Source organism: Triticum aestivum, chromosome 2B (assembly GCF_018294505.1).
Source record: "Triticum aestivum cultivar Chinese Spring chromosome 2B, IWGSC CS RefSeq v2.1, whole genome shotgun sequence".
In the NCBI taxonomy this organism is placed as follows: domain Eukaryota; kingdom Viridiplantae; phylum Streptophyta; class Magnoliopsida; order Poales; family Poaceae; genus Triticum; species Triticum aestivum.
In genome coordinates, this window is record NC_057798.1 from 274,250,391 (window position 1) to 274,273,223 (window position 22,833).

Here is a 22,833-nt window from a genome sequence, read left to right on the forward strand (position 1 = left end):
AACTGCCTCTGCTCCATAGACTAGAGCGAAAGGTGTCTGGCTAGTGGCTCGATTTGGCGTCGTCCTGATCGACCAAAGAACCACCGGCAGCTCGTCGATCCAGTTTCTTCCGCACCTATGCAGCCTATCGGAAGTTCTGGTCTTGAGCCCGTGCAGCACTTCAGTATTTGCCCTCTCCGCTTGACCGTTGCTTCTCGGATGAGCAACAGAAGTGAAGCAGATCTTGGCGCCAAGATCTTGGACGTACTGCATGAAGGTGCAGCTCGTGAATTACATGCCGTTGTCGGTGATGATCCTGTTTGGGATCCCGAAACGGCAAACAATCGACCTGAAGAACTTGATTGCTGACTGTGCTGTCACCTTCCTCACTGGTTCCACTTCCGGCCACTTTGTGAACTTGACGATTGCAACGTACAAGTACTCAAAGCCCCCGACAGCTCGGGGAAAGGGGCCGAGGATATCGAGCCCCCAGACCGAAAATGGCCAGGATAAAGGGATCGTCTGGAGAGCTTGAGCTGGCTGGTGTATCTGTTTGGAATGGAACTGGCACGCTTCAGACATGGTTACTTGTGCAGTTGCATCCTGGAGGGCTGTCGGCCAAAAGAAACCTTGCTGGAACGCTTTGTCGGCAAGTGCTCTTGCGCCAATGTGGTGGCCACATATGCCTCCATGTATCTCTGCCAACAGATTTTGTCCGTCTTCCCGGCAAATACACTTCAATTTCACACCGTTGAGTCTTCTTCTGTACAATATGCTATCAACAAACTAGTACATACTTGACTGCCGGTCTACTTTTTCCGCTTCTTCTTGCTCTTCGGGAAGCTCTCCTGCTGAAGGAAATGGACAATCTACTGTGCCCATGCTAGAGCTTGTGGCTCGACAACAAGGACTAAAGGCACATCTGCTGCTGCGGGAACATCCGCTTCTACGGTGAGCACCTGCGGCAAAGCCGGAGCTTGATGTTCCCCGGCAAGCTTGCCGGAGCAAAGCTTGTCGAGAGCGTCTGCTATGACGGAACAAACCATAAGGCTTGCTGGAGCAGATTGCTCCTCAGCATCCTTGGCATTGATCTTGGGGACCTTCTTGACGGCGGCTTCAGGGAGCTCTGCTGGAAAATAGTCACCAGAAATCACCTTCCTCTTCTTGTTCTATCCAGTTGATGGCGTTACGGACGGTTGAGTCAGCCTGAGCACAAAGATCCCTGGTTCCACAGGTAACTTTAGTGTGGCGCACTTCGACAGGCCATCAGCAATGTCATTCTGAGCTCTCGGAACATGTTCCATCTGTAGGCCGTCGAAGTGCTCTTCTAGCTTTCTCACTTCATCAACATATGCTTCCATCAATGGACTCTGATAGTTCTTGTTCACTTGGTTGACGACAAGCTGTGAGTCACCCCTGACAATGAGCTTCTTGATCCCAAGGTCTGCTGCGATCCTGAGACCGGCAAGCAATCCTTCATACTCTGCAGTATTGTTGGTTGCTTGCTCCTTGGGAAAGTGCATCTGGACTACGTACTTGAGGTGCTCTCTGGTGGGTGCAACAAGCAGCACGCCCGCACCGGTGCCTTGCAGCGAGAAGGCACCATCAAAGTACATCAGCCACTCTTTGCTCGCCTCCTTGACGGGGATGCTCGTCTCTGGAATTTCTTCATCTTGTGTTGGCGTCCACTCTGCTATAAACTCTGCCAATGCTCTGCTTTGGATAGTTGACGTACTTTCAAACTTGAGGCCAAAGCTTGACAGTTCCAGTGCCCACTCGACAATCCTGCCTGTTGCTTCTGGATTTTGCAGTATCCTCTTCAGCGGAAAATGAGTGACGACTGTGATCTCATGCGCTTGGAAGTAATGGCGCAGCTTTCTCGAGGCCATGAGAAGGCCGAAAAGCAATTTCTGCACACCAGAGTACCTTGATCTAGCCCACTGCAGAAGGGAACTGACAAAGTAAACTGGGCGCTGTACCATTCTCTTCTGCATCTTGTCATGCTCCTGCGTAGATCCATCCTTGTCGGGACCAGAGCTTGTCGGCGAAGCCCCCTGCTTGTCGCTGGATGCATCTGCCGTGGTTGCCGGCTCATCATCTGCCTCCCTCTCCGCCACTAATGCAGCACTAACCACTTGATTGGTTGCCGCTATATACAGCAGCAACTTCTCTTGTGGCTTAGGTGCGACAAGTGTTGGAGTGGAGGACAGGTACCTCTTCAAGTCCTACAGCGCAGCCTCCGCTTTTGGAGTCCATTTCATTGGACCTGCCTTTTTCAATATTTTGAAAAATGGCAGGGCGCGCTCAGCAGATCTAGAGATAAACCTGCTGAGAGTAGCCACGCAACCGGCAAGCCTTCGTACATCCTTGACGCGCTTTGGTGCTTCGATCTGCTCAATGGCCTTGATATTGTCGGGATTGGCTTCAATTCCGCGTTGAGACACAAAGAACCCGAGAAGCTTGCCGGAAGGGACTCCAAACACGCACTTCTCGGGATTAAGCTTGAGGTTGATCTTGCGCAGATTTGCAAATGTCTCGTCCAAATCTTGAATCAGGGTCGCCCTTTCCTTGCTCTTGACCACTATGTCATCCATGTAGGCTTCCACATTTCTGTGCATTTGTGGCTCAAAAGCGTGGTGGACTACCCTTGCAAATGTTGAACCAGCATTCTTCAAACCGAAAGGCATCCGTACGAAACAGTACGTGCCACACGGGGTGATGAATGCGGTCTTCTCCTCATCCTCTTCTGCCATGAAGATCTGATGGTATCCTGAGTATGCATCAAGAAATGAGAGCAAATCACATCCAGCCGTGGAGTCAACAATCTAATCGATGCGCGGCAAGGGAAATGGGTCTTTGGGAGAAGCTTTATTGACGTCGGTAAAGTCGATACAAAGCCTCCATTTTCCGTTAGCCTTGCGCACGACTACAGGATTGGCCAACCACGTAGGATGGAGCACTCCTCTGATAAGGCCTGCTGCTTCCAACTTCTTGATTTCTTCTGCGATGAATTCTTGGCGCTCGACTGCCTGTTTCCTGACTTTCTGCTTGACGGGCCGCGCATGAGGAAAGACGGCAAGGTGGTGCTCAATTACTTTCATGGGAACACCGGGGATGTCAGACGGTTGCCATGCAAACACGTCGACATTCGCCCGCGGGAAAGAAACAAGCGCGCTTTCCTATTTGGGGTCGAGAGTGGCACTGATGGTGAAGGTACCACCAGTGCCGTCCTCCTTGGCGGACACCTTCTTGGTCTCAGGTGGAGAAGCCATTGCCTTCTTACACTTGCCGGTGGAGCTCGATGGTGCGTCCTCGACGGTAGCGCAGCATCCGAAGAGGTGCGCTTGCCGGAGTGGGCATCAGATCTCTTGCCGAACTTGGTCTTCTTCTTCCCCCGGGAGCTTCAGCGGCAAGCGACTTGCGATCTGTTGCGGTTGTTGCTTCTCGGTAGATCTTGTCGGCACAGATAAGAGCATCCTTCTTGTCGCCAGGGACAGAGATGACACTTATCGGGCCTGGCATCTTCAGCATGTTGTAGGCATAGTGAGAGGCTGCCATGAACTTGGCGAGTGCTGGACGACCGAGTATCCCATTGTAGGGTAATGGAAAATCAGCAACGTCAAAAGTGACCCTCTCAGTCCTGAAGTACATCTCGCTGCCAAATGTTACCGGCAACGTGATCTTTCCCTTCGGCTTGCTCCTTCCCGGGTTGATTCCTTGAAATGTGCCGGTTTCTTCGAGCTCACTGTCAGGGATCTGGAGTTTCTGGAGCACCGCGGAGGAGATCAGGTTCAAGCCGGCCCCGCCGTCAACTAACATCTTAGTGACCTTGAGGTTGCGGATAGTTGGCGAAACCAACATCGGCAAGCACCCGACCGCAGTTATGCGATCAGGGTGGTCCTCAATATCAAAGATGATAGGCGTGCTGGACCATTTCAGAGGCTTGCGTGACTCGACGGGTGGTTCTGCTGCATTAACTTCCCGCACCCACTGCTTGAGCTGGCGGTGCGAAGTATGCAGAGAAGCACCGCCGTCAACGCACAGGACCTCTGTGGCTTTCTGGAACTCCTGCTCATCAGTCGTCGTCATCTTCATCCTTGTCGCGGCCGCGAGGAGGTCTGTCTCCTTGCCGCTGCTTGGCCTTGCCGCGGCGTCCTCCTCGGCTGGGACATTTCTTGCCGGATCCTCCAGCACCTTCCTGGGCCTTCTCCTTGTCACGCCGCTCGTATTCAGCTTTCTGTTGCTCAACAAGCTGCTCGACTTTCTTGCAGCTCTGGAGATCATGGCCCTTGGTGCAGTGGATCTTGCAGTACTGCTTGTTGGTGCCATCCTGCTTGTCGGCGACCGCCACCTCCGCGGCAACCTCCTTGCCGGAGTCACCAGCTTTGGCTTTCTTGGCGCCACCACCGTTGCCGGACTGCTCAACAACTAGCACCTCTTTTCCTTTCTTCCTCCTGTTGTTCCGCCGCTGGTTTTTCCTTGCCGGGGCTGCATCCTCACTGTCAGATCCTCCTGCTCCTATGTTCTCTCTGGGGAGTCTCCTCCCTTCCTCAGTGCGCACACACTTGTCGGCCAGGGCATATAGCTCGCTGATGTCTCTGATCTTGCACATCACCATTTCCTCCCGCATCCTGCGGTTTCGCACGTTTTGATGGAACGCGCTAATCACCGCGGCAGGGTGGACATCTGGGTTGTTGTGCTGCACGCTGCTGAATCTCTGAATGTACTTGCGTAGGGGTTCTCCTTCCTTCTGGGCGAGCAGATGAAGGTCACTCTCTTGGCCATGAGGCTTGTGGTCGCCTGTGAAGGCGCCGACAAACTGATGGCACAGATCAGCCCTGGAGGATATGGAGTTATCCAGCAAGTGCATGAGCCAGGATCTGACGTTGGGCTTGAGCACCAGCAGGAAGTAGTTGGCAAGGATCTTGTCGTCCCGTCCCCCAGCAGCCTACACCGCAATGGTGTAGATGCTGAGGAACTCCGACGGATGCGTCTTGCTGTCGTACTTCTCTGGTACGTCTGGCTTGAAGTTCTTCGTGTCAACAGACTTGCCGCAGCTCACGGGTGAACGCAGGGCAACCTACCGCGTAGGCAAGTCGCCTGGTTCCCCTGGCGCATGCATGTCAACAGAGGGCCCAGCGCGCTTGTCGGATTGACGTCGCGCTTCTCGTCGGCGCTCGATGGGAGTACGAGCGTCTTCTTGCTGTCGATCGTGAAGAACTTGGCGCTGATCGCGACGAGCTCGTGGATTCGACGATGCGGTGGAGTCGCTATCGAGGTGGATCCGGCGAGTCGGCGATCTTGGCCTTCGGGGTGGTGATTGCATGGTTGTTGCACCCCCACCAGTTTCGTCGCCACCGGCTCGCGCCTGGCAACCCTGCCGCGGCAGCGACGCGCTCGGCTACCGTGGAGTGTCGCCGTTGGCGTAGCCGATGAGACTCTGAATGGTGGCCCTCCATTCGTCGATCTTGTCCGACGTTGGAGGGTAATCCAGGAGCAGTTGAGCTCGCGCCAAAGCTTCTGCCGGAGTGGTGGGTGGCAGTGGCGGACGGCGCGAGGAGTGGGATGTGCTCGGACTTCTAACTATGTTAGAAGGAGCATTTTCCCATCCGGGCGACCGTGTCCCGCTCGTGCTGGCACGTTGGCGTGCATGCTGGTCTTGAGCGCCCAGGGATCCACCAGCTTGATCTTGGCCCAACAAACGTATGGTACTGCGAGTACCATGACGCTGTCGGTCCTGCGCCTCCTGAGATGGGCGCGGAACAAGTGCGGACGTCGAGGTCTGCGCCGCCTTGCCTTTGGGCCTGGCAGCGTCGTGAGCTTCCTCGTCGACGTCCGTCCTTCCGCCGATGTCTACCCCACCACCCGTTTGCTCCAGTGGCGGTGGGATCGACGTGGACGGAACTGCTGCCTCCGAAGCCTTCTTCTTCGGTGGCATGTTGATGAAGAAAATGAAGATCTAGCTTGTGTGAACGCCGGATCAGGTTCACACAGCCTCGACGCCCCCTACCTGGCGCGCCAAAGATGTCGGGGAAACTGATCCACGAACACCTATGGGGCCGGCGGACCGAGCCCCTTTCGGTTCGGCTGGGGGGCGGAGGTCGCACGAAGAGCAGATCGAGGCGAAGCACACGAGCAGTTTACCCAGCTTCGGAGCTCTCCGGAGAGATAATACTCCTACTGCTGCTTGTCTGATTCTATTATGTTCTTGCTCGAGAGAGCTATGTGTTTCTCTGGTTTCCGAATGAGTCGAACCCCCTCTACGTTGCGCATGGGCCTCCTTTTATATGCTCAAGGGGTCACCGACAGGTGGTAACGTAAACAAGGGTACAAATGTAAAAAGCGAGGTGGTTGGTACAGTTATTTGTACAGTGTTTCCTACCTAACCCTGACGGCAGGGGACAAGGGCATTAAATGCCCATTTGTGTCGCCCAAACAGTGCAGAAAAGGACCGTTAGGGGCGCCACCGCTCACCACGATGGCGATCTTGTCAGCTTCGCATGCCACCGCGCACCGCTGGCTGCACGGCCTCCCGCCATGCGCGCCTGGAAAGGCCCCCAGAGCGACACGTTGGTCGATGCGCTAGAGCGTGGGCACAGAGTGGCCGCCTGCCGCGGCAAGCGCCTTGCCGCGGCCATTGTCTTGTCGGGTCCGGAAGCTTGTCGCTCACCGGGCCCTGATATGCCTTGGTTGGTCTTCCCGGCAAGCTCCTCTTGCCGGGCCTTGTTGCCTTGCTGGGACGCGTGGCGCGTCGCGGGAAGTTCCTTGGGATGCCTTGGTTGGCCTTCTCGGCAAGCTCCTCTTGCCGGGGCCTTGTCTCCTGAGTTTAAATACTTTGTTCTTGAATGGCTCCAAGGGAACCACGGAGGACCTTGGCGGTCGCCCGGCAAGCCTTGCCGCGGGACGCTGCAACTGCCCGTGCACAAGTTCGGGATACTAAGGTACCCCTACTCTAGTACACCGACACTTTTATTGAAGTAAAAGATACAAAACATTGTTCTAAATAACAGCACACAAATACAAATAAAATAAAATGACACACCAAGCAAAACACATATCATGTGACAAATAAAAATATAGCTCCAACTGAGGTTACCGATAATATTGAAGACGAAAGAGGGGATGCCTTCCGGGGCATCCCCAAGCTTAGTTACTTGGGTCTTCCTTGAATATTACCTTGGGGTGCCTTGGGCATCCCCAAGCTTAAGGTCTTGCCACTCCTTATTCTCCTCATATTGACATCTCACCCTAAACTTGAAAAATTCAATCACACAAATCATTCCTTTCATGATCCACAAGCATAGAATTTTTATTATTCTCCAATAAGCAAATTTCTTCTCATTCGTAAAAGTGGGAGTATCATATGAAACTCGGATACTATAAATTGTTTCCACACTAAAAGAGTAATTTTCAGAAAAAGGGTAAGCATAATTATGAAAAGTTTATAAATATAATCATCACTACTTTTTATAACATAAGTATCATCACAATAATCATCATAAGTAGCAACTTTATTCTCATAGTCAATTGAAACCTCTTCCGAAATAGTGGAATCATCACTAAATAAAGTCATGAGCTCTCCAAATCCAATTTTATCATTATAATAAAATTCAACACCCTCCAAAATAGTGGTATTCCAATCCCACTTTCATAAATATTGCAATCATCATAAATAGGAGGCATGCAATCATCATAACTAATTTGATCATTCAAAGTAGGGGGACTAAAAAGATCATCTTCATTAAGCATAGCATCCCAAGCTTGGGACAAACATTAATTGCAGCAAATAAATTATCAAACATGTCATTCTCATCAAACATAGCATCCCCAAGCTTGTGGCTAGACATATCATAAGCATTATCAGTCTCATCATTAATAGTATGAATAGCACCAATAGTATAACAATTATTATCATCATAATTTCCCAAATTGGTGCCAAAAAGATTTTCAAGGTTATAAGAAGTATGATTATCTTCCCAATCATAATCATCGCAACAAGCAATAGGCATAACAAAATCATCATCAATATTTCTTCCGGACAATGTGCCATAAGACAAAGAAGCAATATCATCATCAAGTGCATTATCTTTCACAATTATTTTTGATTCATTTTCATGAGGCACAACAATAATAGGAGCAAAATTATTTGGGAGAGATACCTTTTACCTCTACACTTTCTTCTTTTCTTCTTCTTCACCACATCTTGTGTGGGTTTAGACATGTCTTCACAAACTTTATGCACTCCATAATTGACATGCTTAAAAGAAACATTTTTATCATGACTAGTGCAATCATCATTAGTATTTTGGATATTCATAGAATTTATACTGACAACATTGCAATCATGCTCATCATTTATGCCAAACATTTTATTGAATTCTTCTTCTATAAATTGATGCTCAATTTTCCTTTCCATCATTTTCAAAAAGACATTATAAAGATGGATAATATGAGGCGACCTCAATTCCATTTTTTGTAGTTTTCTTTTTATAAACCAAACTAGTGATAAAACAAGAAACTAAAAGATTCAACTTCAAGATCTAAAGATATACCTTCAAGCACTCACCTCCCCATCAATGGCGCCAGAAAAGAGCTTGATGTCTAGTACACAACTTGTTCTTGTAGGATCGTGTTGGGCCTCCAAGCGCAAAGTTCTGTAGGACAGTAGCAAATTTCCCTCAAGTGGATGACCTAAGGTTTATCAATCCGTGGGAGGCATAGGATGAAGATGGTCTCTCTCAAACAACACTGCAACCAAATAACAAAGAGTCTCTTGTGTCCCCAACACACCAAATACAATGGTAAATTTTATTGGTGCACTAGTTCGGCGAACAGATGGTGATACAAGTATAGTAATGATAGTAGATATTGATTTTTGTAATAGTAACAAAAAAAATAGCAAGGTAGAAAGTAACAAAAGTGAGCACAAACGGTATTGCAATGCTTGAAAATGAGGCCTAGGGCTCATACTTTCGCTAGTGCAATGTCTCAACAATGCTAATATAATTGGATCATATAACCATCCCTCAACATGCGATGAAGAATCACTCCAAAGTTCTTATCTAGCGGATAACATAAGAAGAAATTGTTTGTAGGGTATGAAACCACCTCAAAGTTATTCTTTCTGATCGGTCTTTTGAGCTATTCCTATAAGTGTCACAAAAAGTCCTAGAGTTCGTACTAAAATAACACCAAAGGATGCACATCAACCAACTCTAATGTCACCTAGATACTCCAATGTTACCACGAGTATCCATGAGTTGGTTATATGATATGCATCAAACACTATCAGAGTCATAATACTCAATCCAACAAAAAGAACATCAAAGAGTGCCCCAAGATTTCTATTGGAGAAACAAGGACGAAAACGTGCATCAACCCCTATGCATCGATTACCCTAATGTCACCTTGGGAATCTGTGAGTTGAGTTCCAAAACATATATCAATTGAATCAATATGATACCCATTTGTCACCACAAGTATTCATATAGCAAGACATATATCAAGTTCTCTCAAATCCATAAAAGTATTAAATCCGATATAAGGGAATCTCAAAGGGAAAACTCAATTCATCACAACTAGAGAGGGGGAAACACCATATGATCCAACTATATTAACAAAGCTCGCTATACATCAAGATCGTGCCAAATTATGAACATGAGAGAGAGAGAGATAACACATAGCTACCGGTACCCGGTACAAACCCTCAGCCCCGAGGATGGACTAGTCCCTCCTCATCATGTTGGCCACCAGGATGATGAAGATGGCCTCCGGTGATGATTTCCCCCTCGCGTAGGGTGCCGGAACAGGGTCTAGATTTGTTTTTCGTGGCTACAGAGGCTTGCGGCGGTGGAACATCTGATCTAGGGTTATTTCTGGGGTGGTTTCAGTGTTGGAATCACATGAAGATGGGCCACAAGGGGTCCACTAGGTACCAGTGCGAGCCAGCCCCACCTGGCGCGCCCTGGTGCTTAGGGGGTCCCTCGTGGCTCTTCTGGCCCTCCCATGAAGCTTCTAGTGCCTCTTTTCTTCCAAAAAAAATTGTCAAAAAGTTTTTTTGCATTTGGTGAACTTTGATTTTTGCACAATGCCGCGGGAAACCATGACCACCTATGGGACCAAGCGGCCCCTTGCTGGTTTGGCAGGGGGATTTTGCGTTGCACAAAGAGCAGAGGAGCATGGGGCAGCACGACAGGGATCACACGAGCAATTTTACCCAGGTTCGGGCCACCCCGAGGAGTAAAACCCTACTCCTGCTTTGGTGGATTGATGGTGGAAGAGTGGTGGTGGAGTGAGTACACTTTCTCGGCACGGGCGGCAGTGGCTACGCGCATATGGGCGTTTAACTTTCCAGCCTCGCTAGCCCAACCAGCCACTTCTATAGTTGCCATGGGCCTCCTTTTATAGGTTAAGGGGTCACCCCAATGGCAAATCAGTGCAATGGAAAATCAGTCATTATACACTGATAAGATAACAATCAGTGCTATCATACCTAACCCTCTGCAGGCTGACAGGGCGCATTAAATGCGCCGCTCAACCTCACATTGTTGCTCACCCGGCAAGCCTTCCCGGGCTTATTCTGCCAGCTGCATGCCTACTTGTTTGACACATCGCGAGACGGGTGTCATCTGTAGGTTTTCCTATAGAAAGGGGCTGCCATGTGGCGAATGGTTGCCACTTAATCATCTTGCGGCTTGACACCGCACTGATCCATGACGTGGGTCGTGGGGGAGTGGTTGATGAGGTGTTTCTGTCCTCCGCGAGTCTCGGCAGGCCCTGCCTGGACGTCTTGGTCACTTTTTTCCGTGGGTGGCTCTACCTTTGCCAAGCCTGTTTGCCCGGCAAGGAAGGTTTTTCTCCTGGTGGTATCTGGCTTCTCTGGCTTGATCTTGGTCCTCTTATTCTTCATGTTGGTCCTTTGAAGATCTTGGTGTCTTGTTCTCCGGCATGGCCTGATGCCATAATCTTGTTCCCGCGCCTGTGAACAGTCAGGGAAACATACCCAGGGTCTGTTGCACCAACAGAAGCCCCCAGGCCTGCCCTGATCGCACTGCCGGGCGTCGTCGGGGTAGGCCCTAATGAGTGCATAGGCAGGGGCGATAAAGAGGCTGGCCCCTTCATGTCTTCTTTGCTTCTCCAATAATATTGAGTCTGGGCCAGTTTCGGATTTTCCCGCGCATTGTGAGCAACATTACAGAAAAACTCAGATCGTGGCCCATGTGGTGCTTGTATCCCATGATCACGGGGTGAAAACTGCCAGCCCACTTGCCTCCATGCTTCGGGCTCATCCTCCATGTGTACCTCATGCATTACAAAGAGTAGGTGGTGGATGCGGAGGGCACGGGTGTGAGTGCCATGGCTGGAAATCAGGCGTCGCTGGTTGGGGTAGCGGGTCAGTCCTGATTCCCCACGCCTTTGGATGGGCGGGGAAGCTGTATTGGATGAGCGACGCGGCCGCCCTCTGAACAAGAGGCCAGCCCCCGGCCTCGTCCTTCTATAAAAGAGGGTAGAAATGTTGCATCTCCATCGCACATGCTTCTCCTTCTCTCCCCATAGTCTTCTGTTGCTCGCCATGGTGAGAGGCGATGGCGTGGTGGTGTTCCAGCAACGGTGACGAGGGCTTCTGCTCGATAGCGTGCCCCCTCCTCTCAACCCCGTGGCGTCGGAGCCTGCTGCGAGGGGTGGAGGGAGGGGCCGAGGCCGTGGCCGCCATGGTGCTCGAGAGAGGGGAGGACAGGGTGGAGCTCTGGCCGCGCCCCCGCCGATGGCTCCCCCCGGATGGAGGGCCATATTGGAGATCAGCATTAGGAGTTCGTCATCAGGCTGTACGAGCCTCTGTGCGGCCACCTTCGTCTTCCTACTTTATTCGCACGAGAAATGGAGCTTGATCCGCCACACGCTTTGAGGTTGCACATGAGGGGATGTGGGAACGGCGTCATGTGGGTTGATGTCTACTTCCCTGCTCCTCATGTTAGGTACCTTTGCTGTGGTTGGAAGACCTTTGCTCGTGCCCATAGCTTGTCGGAGGGGCACATTCTCCATTTCAAATTAATGGAGAGGGGCCTTCTCTCCATCAATATCTTCGGGCGCTCAGGAATTCACTTAGGGTGCTGCGCAGAGAGCTCTACCAACAGCGAAAGCTCCTCCTTGAGCAACAGCGACGAGGAGAACCGTGACGGCAATGACAACGCTGGCGACGACAACTCTGACTCTGGCTGACCCTCCAGCACCACCTCCATTGCGTGCCAGCACCATCATCTACCCCTGCGTTTTCTCCCGGCAAGGTGATTGCCGGGAAGTTGGATGCAGAGGTGCTGATGGTTCCCTCCTTGGCTTCCTCCAGCTGGACCCCGACATGCTTCCTCTCGGGCTGCAGCTCCATTAGCCCTATCGTTTCCTCTTGGCTCTGGTGATGGTGGATGGGGGGTCGTCTTCGCTATGCTCTTTATCGTCGCCTTCGTCGGTGTCTCCCCGTCCCCACCGGGCTACCCCTCCTGGGGACCAATAGGGTTGGCCTGGGCTCCTGCCCAGGCGCTCCTTTTGCCCTTTTGCCTTCACCTATCGTGCCTGGGAGGAGAGGGACAAGAAAAGGTATTACGGGTCACTTATCTTTTTCAATCTTAAACTTGTAGGCACTTGCCAAATTTTAATTCAAATAATGTAATCCCTCAAGTCCATGTATGTGTTCTGTAAGGCTTGTAATTGTATAATCAGCATATTAATGAAAAATATGGGCCTTCCCGAGAACTCGTGCATGTGTACGTCCATGCAGAGGTGGGATGCCTCTTTAGTTAAATAAACGAGCCTTCCCCGGTAGGTTATGCTGCCGGTACCCTTTTTCTATTTCGTTGCCGGGGACCGGAGTCTACCGGGCACAGAATAGAGGGACCAACCCCCTGCTGACTCTTTCTCGGCAAAGGCCACTGTGACCACCTAGGCGGAAGCAACATTCTAGCCAAAAGTTGGAGCACCTAAGCTTCAAAGAGTGGTGAAGCTTTCTCATGCACAAGTTTTAGCTTACAGGATACTTATGGACAAGAGGTAGAACTTATCAATTTGGCTTGCCGGGGATCACAGTGCTGGTCCATGTTCTCATCTCCTTGTAGAAACCAAGTTCACGGCAGGAACCTGTAACTTTATGCAGATGAGAATGATGCAGGATGCAATCCTATCTATATGCATATGTAGATGCTCATGGAATGCTTATGCAAATGATCTTGGAATGCTTATGCATGCATGCAACTTGGTTGGGGGCCCCCAGCGCTTCATTTATTTCTCTAGTGCATAGGTCATCGCTCTGGCTTTGCACAAGGGGTTACATGCAACTAAAGCAAGGCCTGTACAAATGGGTGGCCGTCGGGCGCGACTTACGGGTAGAACTTGCGAAGATGCTCAATATTCCATTAGTTTTGCAATTGAATGTCATCTCCGATCTCCAGACGGACTGCACTAGGTCTGGTGACTCGTACTACCCGGTAAGGGCCTTCCCACTTCGGTGTCAACTTGTTTGTACCCTTGGCCGACTAAACCCGCCTAACTACAAGGTTGCCTTCCTCAAAACACCAGGCATGAACCCTGCAGCTATGATAGCGGCGCAGGGCTTGCTGATAGCGTGCAGCACGCTTAGCAGCCCAGAGACGGTTCTCCTCAAGTAGCACAGCATCGTCACGCCAGTGCAGATCTTGCACTACTTCATCATAGGGAAGCACTCGGGGCGACCCGTAAATGAGTTCCGTGGGGATAACTACTTCCGCACCATAGACCAGGGAAAAGGGAGTCTGCCTAGTAGCCCGATTTGGTGTCGTTCTGAGGGACCAAAGGACTATCGGTAGCTCATCGATCGACCGCCTGTAGTGCTTCCGCAGCGTATCAAAGGTTCTTGTTTTGAGTCCCTGCATGTCACATCCCTAGCTCTGGCCTGTTCTGTGCTTGCTTCCATGTGTGCATCATGTCTATATTTCTGAAACTTGAACTGAGGAATTTTGGAAGCCTCAAAAACTTAAATAAAAGAGGGGCAAAAACCCTAGAAATCTCATTCATTGCTCCAAAAATGCTCTTCTTAAATGTTTGATAATTTTTGGTAAGGGTTCTGGTCCCAACCAAAATATTGAACATTTTTAAGGATTTATTTTTGGGACTTTGGATTTAATTCATTAGCTATTTGAATTTGAATTATATTCATATAATTAGAATATAAATTCAAATACCCCTGAATGATTTTATAAGCTTTTGGAAGAGTCCATCTAGCAATATAAAATATTCAGAGGAGCTTTGGCATTGTTTGAATTATTATTTTTAATTCAAAACAGTGGCAAAAGAATTAAATAAAAGAAAAACAGGACAGAAAATAAAAGACAGAGAGAGAGAAGGAAGTTACCTGTCCAGCCCAGCCGGCCCAGCTCCTCCCGCTGGCCCAGCCCACCGCCGCCCCCCCCTCCCCTGTCGTCTTCCTCCCTGCCAGGAGGACGGACACCGCGACACCGCCGCGCGCGCCACCTCCACCCTGCTCGGCCACCTCCTGCTTCCTCCCTGGCCTCCCCAGCGATGCCCCGGAGGACGCCACGCGCCTCCCCGACCCCCTCTCACTTCTCCCTCACTCTTCTTCGCTCCTTCCCCTCCTCTGTTTCTCCCTCCCGCGAACACCCGAGCGAGTTCGTCGCCGCCGTTCACCATAGCCGCGGCCACCGCCTCCCCCTCTACCCCTCACCGTGCCTGCGAGCTCCGTCTCGACGTCCCCAACCTCCTCGACGACCCACGAGGCCCCGGACGCGCTGCAACGCCGCCACCGATGCTTTTCCCCTCCTCGGCTGCCAGAGATCGACCTTGCCGCCCCGCTCAGCTCCGGCCTTCCCCGAGCCCGCTCCGACGCTGCCGCAACCACCGTGAGCTACCGCTCCTTCTCCCCCTCTCCGTTCTCTCGTTTGCACGCCGCAGCTGCCACTTTGCCGACGACCGGAGCTTGCTGCCGCCGGCCATGTTGCCGTCGCGGCCATGGCTTGTTTCGGTCGCCTCCGAGCACGGCTTTGAGCTCGTGGGGCTCACAGGAAGCCCATGCGCAGCTCAGCTTGTCCAAAACCCCACCAGGGCCTCGCGCCCGTTACCACCCGAACTCCGGCGCCGCCGCGAGCTCCGTTCCGACGAGCCCCGACGTTCCCGCAGCCTCCCACCTACCCCATCAGATGCGGGAGAGCCCGGGCTATGCCCCGGTGCCCTCAGCCGCCGCCTCCGTCGCCTTTAGCGCAAGTCCGGCGCGTTGTCGCCGCCATTTTGGTCGCCGCCGGCGTAAGTCCGGCGATGAGGACGTGGGCATCATTAGCGGCTAACCCCCCCACACACTAACCAACCCCCTAGGCCACTGACTAATGGGCCCCACGCCCTAATTAACACAAATTACATTTTCTGCTTAATTTAACTAACCCCGGTGGGCCCACGCGTCAGTGTTGACTACGCTGACGTGGCCGTTGACCTGGTCCCACCTGTCAGTGAGCTAAACAGCCCTGTGTCACTGACGTGTGGCCCCCACACGTCAGGTTTGACCTGGACGGTGCCCGTTGACCTGCTGAGGTCAGCATGAGGTCATGCTGACGCAATAATTCCTTTCCGGAATTAAAATAAATTAGGAAATGTTTTATAATTCCAGAAAATAGCTAAAACTTCAATAAATCATAGAAAATTAACCGTAACTCCAAATTAAATAAATTATATATGAAAAATTATCAAAAAAATTCAAGGAATCCAGCTGTACCATTTTCATGCATGATAGAACAACTTATAGCTGCTGTTTAGCACAAATCAATTAAATGGCATTTGAATAATCACATATGGAGTTTGAATTTGAATCTTGTATTCAAACCAACTTCATTTAATCTGTTGCTAGTTGCATTAGCCCAAAACACATTCATTTTGCCATGTCATGATAATGCATCATATTGTGCATTGCATTGATTGTGTTCCCTTCTGTGTTGCCGGTATTTGTCCCCTCTCGATAGACGTGATACCGATGATGTGATCGTTGACACTGATGAAGACTCAATGATATCTTCAGAAGTGCCAGGCAAGCAAAACCCCCTTGTTCATTCCGATAAAATCCCACTCTCTCGCTCCTGCTCTCTATTACTGCATTAGGACAACATCGATTCATCTGTTACTTGCTGCGGTAGCTGAACCCCTTTATCCTCTGCATGACCTGTCATCGCCACAGTAAATAGATGAAACCCAGTAGCATGAGTAGGAGTTGTTTGAGCCCTGATGTGCCTACTCATTCATGCTTGTTTGTCATGCCTGCTACTGCTTAGAGTTGAGTCAGGTCTGATTCATCCGGGATGAATCAGAGGTGTCTGAACATGTCCTACGGTGTGTGAGCTAAGCGTGTGAACACGATTTGGTAAAGGTAGCGGTGAGAGGCCATGTAGGAGTACATGGTGGGTTGTCTCGTTGCAGCCGTCCTCAGGAACTGAGTTCTGTGTTTGTGATCCATGATTCAGCTACTACCATACATTGGGCCCTGAAATATGACCCCGCTCGACTTCTTATTCACCCTAGTCCTCTGTCCAGGAGTTGCAAGTAGTTTCTGGTGTTTGTAGCTTACTGGAGGCCGTGGACAACGCTGACCGTAGGGGTGGGCTGTGATGCGGTAGGTACGTGGCACGGTGTACCGGATGCCCGTTTGGTATCTCGGGAACCCTGTTCACATCGTTTGGGGCTGTGAGCGAAACTCCGGCCGGATCTCCTCATGGATGGAACCCGAATAGGCGATAAACCTAGACTAGAGACTTGAGTGTTTAGGTAGGTCGTGGTCTACACCCACGTCGGCTTTCGCTTGAAGTCTGCCGAGCACATGTCGTGTGCAGACGCTAAGTGGTGGAAACATGTATGAAGAAGTACACCCTTGCAGGGTTAACATCATCTATTCGAATAGCCGTGTCCGCGGTAAAGGACTTCTGGGTTGCTTATATCAGTTCATAGACAAGTGAAAGTGGATACTCTAAAATACGCAAGATAAGTGTGAGTGCTATGGATGGCGTTCTCGTAGGGAGACGGGAGCGGATCCATAGTGGTGTATTGATATGGTGAATACGTGGACTCGTGTGCGCCACCTCAAAAGAGTTACTCGCAGTCGTAGTTTAGGATAGCCACCGAGTCAAAGCTGGCTTGCTGCAGTTAAACCCCACCACCCCTTTGTTGAAAATGATGCATATGTAGTTAGTTCTGATGTAAGTCTTGCTGGGTACTCACGTTTGCCTATTTTCTGTTTTTGCAGAGAGACTTCAGTCTCACTAGTAGTTCCGCTTGGACTTCGACGTTTAGCTTGTTACCTCAGCTACGATCTTGTGCCCTCGGCAGGATCTGATAGATAGTCAGGCTTCTCAGCCTTTTTCATTTATAGATGTCTGTACCCAGACATGATAGCTTCCGCTTGTGCTTTGACTTGTATGCTCTGATTGTTGGGTCATGAGACCCATGTTTGTAATGTCTCGCTCCTCGGAGCCTATTGAATAAATTACTTGAGTCGTAGAGTCATGTTGTGATGCCATGTTGTGTTTGCACATATCGAGCATATTGTGTGTATGTTATTGAAATGCTTGGTATGTGTGGGATCTGACCATCTAGTTGTTTATCTTTAGTAGCCTCTCTTATCGGGAAATGTCTCCTAGTGTTTCCACCGAGCCATGGTAGCTTGCTACTGCTCCGGAACACTTAGGCTGGCCGGCATGTGTCCTTCTTTGTTCCTGTGTCTGTCCCTTCGGGGAAATGTCACGCGATGAATACCAGAGTCCTGTTAGCCCACTACAGCCCGGTTCACCGGAGTCCTGCTAGCCCAGTGCTACAGCCTGGATTCACTCGCTGATGACCGACACGTTCGATGCTGGGTCATGGATGCCTGTCCCTGTAAGTCTATGCCACTTTGGGTTTACGACTAGTCATGTCAGCCCGGGCTCTTTATCATATGGATGCTAGCAACATCATCATATACGTGAGCCAAAAGGCGCAAACGGTCCCGGTCTAAGGTAAGGCGACACCCGTGGGAATACCGTGCGTGAGGCCGCAAAGTGATATGGGGTGTTACAGGCTAGATCGATGTGACATTGAGTCGGGGTCCTGACACTGCAGCACTTCAGCATTCGCCCTCTCAGCTGCCCATTGCTCTTGGGATGAGCAAAAGAGGCAAATGAGACCTTGCTTCCGAGGGTGGGAACATATTGCATGAAGGCGCGACTCAACTAGGTACCGTCGTTGGCGATGATCCTTACCGGAACTCCAAAACGGCACACCAGTTCTTTCAAGAACTTGATAGCTGGTTGAGCAGTCACCTTTCTCACGGGAGTCACTTCTGTCCACTTTGGAAACTTGTCGATGGCAACAAGAATTCAAAGCCCCCGATTGCTCGGGGAAAAGGGCCGAGGATATCGAGCCCTCAGACAAAAAATGGCCATGATAAAGGAATTGTGTGAAGAGCTTCGGCAGGCAGGTGGATATTCTTGGAATGGAACTAGCGGGCTTCACATTTCGTGACTAGCTCGACCGCATCTTGGAGGGCTGTGGGCCAATAGAATCCTTGACGAAATGCTTTCCCAACTAATTCCCTTGATCCAATGTGGGAGCCGCACATGCCTCTGTGTGTCTCAGCCACCAGTTCCTTTCCTTCTTCCTGACAGATGCACTTCAATTTCACACCGTTGGGCCTCCTTCTGTATAGAGTGTCATTGACAAACCGGTACATACTGGCCCTCCGATGTACTCTTTCAGCCTCATCTTGGTCATTAGGGAGTTCTCTGGTTTGGAGAAAGTGGACTATGTGCCTTGCCCAAGGTGAAGCCTGAGGCTCGGCAATTCGGACTAGTGGCACCTCCTCAACTACGGGGGCACACTCCTCGTCTGCGGGGGCCGTGGTCCCGGCAGGAGGGTGCGGGCCGGCAAGTTGTGAGTTTCGAGCAGGGTCCCTGCTAGGAGCATGAGGCTCTACCAGGAGAGGCTTACTGGAGTCCATCTTTCTCCTCTTTCGGGCCATTTTTTCTAGGGATACAGAGGGCTGAGTAAGATGGAGAACAAAAGTTCCTGGTTCCACAGGAAGCTTTTGCACAACACATTTTGACAGATGATCGGCTATGTTGTTTTCTGCATGGGGTACGTGCTCTGCTTGCAATACGTCAAAGCGCTCCTCCAATCTTCTCACTTCCTCAATGTATGCCTCCATTAATGGACTTTGATAATCCGTGTTGACTTTTCTCACCACAAGTTGTGAATCACCTCGAATAATCAGCTTCTTAATCCCAATTCTGCGGCAATCCTGAGCCTGGCAAGGAGCCCTTCATACTCTGCTATATTGTTGGTTGCCTCTTCCCGGGCAAAATGCATTTGCACAATGTACTTCAAGTGCTCCTCTGAGGGTGCAACAAGAAGCACGCCAGCCCCTACACCTTGCAGGGAAAAGGCACCATCAAAGTACATGATCCATTCTTGGGGTGCCTCCTTGCCGGGGATAACTGTTGATGTCACTTCCTCATCAGGGGTTGGCGTCCATTCTGCAATAAACTCTGCCAACGCCCTGCTCTGGATTGTTGATGTGCTCTCAAACTTCAGATCAAAACTGGACAACTCCAAATACCACTCCACTATTCTGCAAGTAGCCTCAAGGTTTCGAAGTATCCTTTGCAACGGGAAGCGAGTGACAACTGTAATCTCATGGTCTTGGAAGTAGTGGCGCAGTTTCCTTGAGGCCATGATGAGACCAAAGATCAATTTTTGCACATTAGAGTACCACTATTGAGCCCCCTGTAATAGGGAACTGACGAAGTACACTGGGCGTTGCACCATTTTCTTCCTTGCCGTGTCCTTGGGGTTGCCATCGCTGTCGTGCTCACTTCTGTCCTGATCCTTATCTGACTCTGCTGGTCCTTGCTCATTCTCTACCTTGTCCACTTCCCGCTGTGCCACCAAGGACGCACTAACCACTTGGTTGGTTGCCGCTAAGTACAGCAGCAATGGCTCCTGTGGTTTGGGAGCGACCAAGGTGGGCACAGAAGATAAGTAGGCCTTCATGGGTCCTGCCTTCTTCAAGATTTTGAAGATTGCAGGGCGCGCTTGGTAGACTTAGAGATGAATCTGCTTAGCGCAGCAACTCATCCCGTCAGACGCCTCACATCCTTAACTGTCCTTGGCGCTTGGATCTACTCAATGACTTTGATCTTGTCGGGATTGGCCTCGATCCCCCGATGGGACACAAAGAAACCCAGTAGCTTCCCAGAGGGAACGCCAAACACACACTTCTCTGGGTTGAGCTTCAAGTTGATCTTGCACAAATTTGCAAACGTCTCCTCCAAATACTGGATAAGAGTTGCTTTGTCCTTGGTTTTGACCACAATGTCATCCATATAAGCTTCAATGTTTCTGTGCAGCGTGGCTCAAACCCAATCTGGACTGCCCTTGCAAAAGTAGACCTGGCACTCTTTAATCCGAATGGCATACTGATAAAATAGTACATACCACATGGGGTGATGAACGAGGTCTTCCCTTCGTCTTCCTTGGACATGAAGATCTGGTGATATCCAGAATAGGCATCTAGGAAGGAAAGCAAATCACAGCCTAAAGTGGAATCCACAAACTGACCGATGCACGGCAAGGGAAATGGGTCCTTCGGGCAAGCCTTGTTGAGATCTGTGAAATCTATGCAAAGCCTCCATTTCCAGTTAGCCTTCCGGACCATCACTGGATTTGCTAGCCAAGGGGGTTGTAGCACTCCTCTGACAAATCCAGTTGCATCAAGCTTCTTGATCTCCTCTGCAATAAACTGCTGCCTCTCCAAGGCCGGCTTCCGGACTTTCTGATTGATAGGTCTGGCGTGTGGGCAGATAGCAAGGTGGTGTTTGATTACCTCCCTGGGAACACTGGGGATATCAGATGGTTGCCAGGAAACACATCGATATTCGCCCGCAGGAAGGCAACAAGCTTGCTTTCCTATTTGTCATCGAGGGTAGTGCTGATGGTGAAGGTACCATCAATGCCAGCCAGCCCTTTTCTAGACCTTCTTCACTTGTGGAGCAGAAACCTTGGTCCTTTTGCTGTTGGAACTCTCGAGCAAATCATCAACATGCGCAGCACACTCCAAAGAGGTATGCTTCCCGGATTCCTTCCAGACTCCTTCCTATCCTTCTTCTTTTCTCTGCTTCCCTTGATGGGAACTGCTGCTGTCGTTGCCTCTGCCACGACCGCGTCTCGGTACATCTTATCCACGCAAATGATTGCGTCCTTCTCATCCGATGGGATGGAAATGATCCCAAGTGGCCCAGACATCTTCAAGGTATTGTAGGCATAGTGGGATGCCTCCATGAACTTGGCCAGGGCTGGTCGTCCAAGGATCCCATTGTATGGCAAGGGGAGGTCGACCACATCAAACACAATCTTTTCTGTCCGATAGTTCAATTCTCCTTCAAAGGTCACATGCAACGTGAACTTTACCTTAGGATGACTCCTGCTGGGATTAACTCCTTGAAATGTGTCGATGACCTCTAGCTCCTCTTCTGCTATCTGAAGCCTGTTGATAACCTCTGGGGAAATCAGGTTCAACCCGGCCGCGTCATCCACCAATATCTTGGTGACCTTGTGTAACACCCACGATGCGGCTATATCTCCCACGTGTCGAAGCACGACTTAGAGGCATAACCGCATGGTGGTTTTGTCGCAAGAAGGGTCATCTTCACACAATCCCATGTAGTGAACAAGAATGGGATAAAGAGAGTTGGCTTACAATCGCCACTTCACACAATACATAAATTAAGATCATACATCATTCAAATACATTCATAGACCGGCTACGGTCAAATTCAAATGAAAAGAAGACAACCCCAAATGCTAGATCCCCGATCGTCTCGACTGGGCACCTCTACTGATCATCTGGAAACGATACATAGTAACGACCAAGGAGCTCATCAAACTCCCACTTCAGCTCAGTTGCGCCATCTATGCTGGTTTCCTCAGCACCAGCATCTGTTTTGGTAGAATCTGTGAGTCACGAGGACTCAGCAAGCTCACACCCGCGAGATCAAGACTATTTAAGCTCATAGGTAGGAAAGGGGTAATATGGTGGAGCTGCAGCAAGCACTAAGCATATATGGTGGCTAACATACGCAAGTGAGAGCGAGAAGAGAAGCAACACATCGGTCGAGAAGCTAGTAGTGATCAAGAAGTGATCCTGAAACTACTTACGTCAAGCATAACTCAAACCGTGTTCACTTCCCGGACTACGCCGAGAAGAGACCATCACGGCTACACACGCGGTTGATGCATTTTAAAGAGGTTAAGTGTCAAGTTATCTACAACCGGACATTAACAAATTCCCATCTGCCTCATAACCGTGGGCATGGCTTTCGAAAGATAATATACCCTGCAGGGGTGTCCCAACTTAGCCCATCATAAGCTCTCACGGTCAACGAAGGATAAACCTTCTCCTGGGAAGACCCGATCAGTCTCGGAATCCTGGTTCGCAAGACATTTCGACAATGGTAAAACAAGACCAGCAAAGCCGCCCGAAGTGCCGACAAATCCTGATAGGAGCTGCACATATCTCATTCTCAGGGCACACCGGATGAGCCAGACATCGGGTTGGCATAGACCCTGGTTGCCCAAGGGGCGCCGGACATCGCTCAGGTTGGACCAACACTCGAAGGAGCACTGGCCCGGGAGGGGTAAATAAAGATGACCCTCGGGCTCGCGAAAACCCAAGGGAAAAAGGCTTAGGTGGCAAATGGTAAAACCAAGTTTGGGCCTTGCTGGAGGAGTTTTATTCAAAGCGAACTATCAAGGGGGTCCCATAAATCACCCAACCATGTAAGGAACGCAAAATCAAGGAACATAACA